Source organism: Ascaphus truei, chromosome 22 (assembly GCF_040206685.1).
Source record: "Ascaphus truei isolate aAscTru1 chromosome 22, aAscTru1.hap1, whole genome shotgun sequence".
NCBI classification, from domain to species: domain Eukaryota; kingdom Metazoa; phylum Chordata; class Amphibia; order Anura; family Ascaphidae; genus Ascaphus; species Ascaphus truei.
Window position 1 is genome coordinate 6,283,276 of NC_134504.1, and position 3,204 is coordinate 6,286,479.

Here is a 3,204-nt window from a genome sequence, read left to right on the forward strand (position 1 = left end):
CTCACTATACCCCCTCTGCCCCTCCTTACATCTTACCCTAATATCTCACTATACACTCCTCTGCCCCTCCTTACATCTCACCCTAATATCTCACTATACCCTCCTCTGCCCCTCCTTACATCTCACCCTAATATCTCACTATACCGTCCCCTGCCCCTCCTTACATCTCACCCTAATATCTCACTATACACTCCTCTGCCTCTCCTTACATCTCACCTTAATATCTCACTACACTCTCCTCTGCCCCTCCTTACATCTCACCCTAATATCTCACTATACCCTCCTCTGCCCCTCCTTACATCTCACCCTAATATCTCACTATACCCTCCTCTGCCCCTCCTTACATCTCACCCCTAATATCTCACTATACCCTCCTCTGCCCCTCCTTACATCTCACCCTAATATCTCACTATACCCTCCTCTGCCCCTCCTTACATCTCACCCCTAATATCTCACTATACCCTCCTCTGCCTCTCCTTACATCTCACCTTAATATCTCACTACACTCTCCTCTGCCCCTCCTTACATCTCACCCTAATATCTCACTATACCCTCCTCTGCCCCTCCTTACATCTCACCCCTAATATCTCACTATACCCTCCTCTGCCCCTCCTTACATCTCACCCTAATATCTCACCATACCCTCCTCTGCCCCTCCTTACATCTCACCCTAATATCTCACTATATCCTCCTCTGCCCCTCCTTACATCTCACCCTAATATCTCACTATACCCTCCTCTGCCCCTCCTTACATCTCACCCTAATATTTCACTATACCCTCCTCTGCCCCTCCTTACATCTCACCTTAATATCTCACTATACTGTACCCTCCTCTGCTCCTCCTTACATCTCACCCTAATATCTCACTATACCCTCCTCTGCCCCTCCTTACATCTCCCCCTAATATCTCACTATACCCTCCTCTGCCCCTCCTTACATCTCCCCCTAATCTCTCACTATACCCTCCTCTGCTCCTCCTTACATCTCACCCTAATATCTCACTATACCCCCCTCTGCCCCTCCTTACATCTCACCCTAATATCTCACTATACCCTCCTCTGCCCCTCCTTACACCTCCCCCTAATCTCTCACTATACCCTCCTCTGCCCTCCTTACATCTCACCCTAATTTCTCGTATACACCTGCCTGACTCTGCTCAAGGATGTCTTCTCTCTACCCCCTTTGTATCTAAAGCCCTCTCCCGCCTAAACCCTCTCACTGACTGCCCCACACCTCTGGAATGCCCTTCCCCTCAATATCCGACCAGCCCCCTCTCTATCCACCTCTAAGACCCACCTCGGTAACGCAGCATATGGGCAGCTCCGTGGCTGATACTATACACCTCATATATCGACCTTGGCCCCCTGCAGACGCACTTACCAGAACGCCTTCCTCCTGTCTCTGTACGTCTTCCTACTTAAGAATTAAAGTGTAAGCTCTGCGGGGCAGGGACCCCTTTTCCTAATGTTACTTTATAACTGAAGCGCTTATCCCCCATTACGTGTTATATTATTATGTCCCGTGTGTCACTGCTGTGACGCGCTGTATACAGGATCTCGCTATATAAAGATATACATACCGTACATATACATATAGACCGGTGCAGTATACACAGGTATATACCGCCCTCTCACCTGGCAGAGCCTGCGATGAATAGAAGGGATTTTGGAGATGAGAAAAAACGGCCCCAAACTGCACCTGTGTGTGCTTCAGCCTCTTATAGCGCCTCCTGCAGGGGGGTACAGGGAGTGAGGGGGAGATTGGGGGTACAGGGAGTGAGGGAGAGATTGGGGAGATACAGGGAGTGAGGGAGAGATTGGGGGGTACAGGGAGTGAGGGGGAGATTGGGGGGTACAGGGAGTGAGGGGAGATTGGGTGTACAGGGAGTGAGAGGATGATTGGTGGGTTGAGGGAGTGAGGGGAAAGTTTGGGGGTACAGGGAGTGAGGGGTTGATTTGGGGGGTACAGGGAGTGAGGGGATGATTGGGGAGTACAGGGAGTGAGGGGAAAGTTTGGGGGGTACAGGGAGTGAGGAGTTGATTGGGGGGGTACAGGGAGTGAGGGGATGATTGGGGGGGTACAGGGAGTAAGGGGATGATTGGGGGGTACAGGGAGTGAGGGAGTGATTGGTGGGGTACAGGGAGTGAGGGAGTGATTGGGGGGTATAGGGAGTGAGGGGGTGATTGGGGGGTATAGGGAGTGAGGGAGTGATTGGGGGTACAGGGAGTGAGGGGGTGATTGGGGGTACAGGGAGTGAGGGAGTGATTGGGGGTACAGGGAGTGATAGGGGGTACAGGGAGTGAGGGAGTGATTGGGGGTACAGGGAGTGAGGGAGTGATTGGGGTACAGGGAGTGAGGGGTTGATTGGGAGTGAGGGAGTGATTGGGAGATACAGGGAGTGAGGAGAGACTGGGGGGTACAGGGAGTGAGGCAGAGATTGGGGGGTACAGGGAGTGGGGATGATTGGGGGGTACAGGGAGTGGAGGATGATTGGGGGGTACAGGGAGTGAGGGGAAAGTTTGGGTGGTACAGGGAGTGAGGGAAAGTTTGGGGGGTACAGGAGTGAGGGGATGATTGGGGGGGGTACAGGGAGTGAGGGGGTGATTGGGGGGGTACAGGGAGTGAGGGTATGATTGGGGGTACAGGGAGTGAGGGAGTGATTGGGGGTACAGGGAGTGAGGGACTGATTGGGGGGTACAGGGAGTGAGGGGGTGATTGGGGGGTACAGGGAGTGAGGGAGTGATTGGGGGGTATAGGGAGTGAGGGGTGATTGGGGGGGTTGCCCACCTGGCTGGTGCCCCCTGACATGCGCCTGGATGACGGTGATTTTGCGCCGGTACTCCTGGAAGTTCTTGCGGTTCAGGAAGCCGCGCAGTTTTTCTGCAGGGTGAGCGCGGCGTGACTCTGCGTCGCCTCCCAGCGGCTACGGAGCAAATCTCTGCCCCGCTCCTTCAGGAAGACCTGCGGAGGCACCCCGGCGTCGTGTCACCGCGCTGACCTCTGAAGTGGGATCCCCGGTCACTGGATATCACCAACCCGTACAGCCATCTACAACCAAATGCCCTTACTCCCCCCTCCCTGACGCTCTTAATTCCTGGGATCAGGCAGCGGGGCGTCTTATCTCTGGTTATAAAACCTGCCTATATATATATATATACTAGCTGAGAGCCCCGGCGTTGCCCGGGATGTTTGTGGTGTGGGTGT

General features: G+C 53.8%; 1 protein-coding gene across 1 annotated transcript in view; it reads right to left on the reverse strand.

Moving 5' to 3' along the window:
- MYO15B (myosin XVB) overlaps positions 1–1,732 on the reverse strand; it is a 57,058-nt gene extending 55,326 nt beyond the window's left edge. The window contains exon 1 of the mRNA XM_075579625.1: positions 1,635–1,732. The gene's annotated coding sequence lies outside the window, so the exon portion shown is untranslated. The remainder of the gene's footprint in view (positions 1–1,634) is intronic.
- Positions 1,733–3,204: the final 1,472 nt, after the last annotated feature.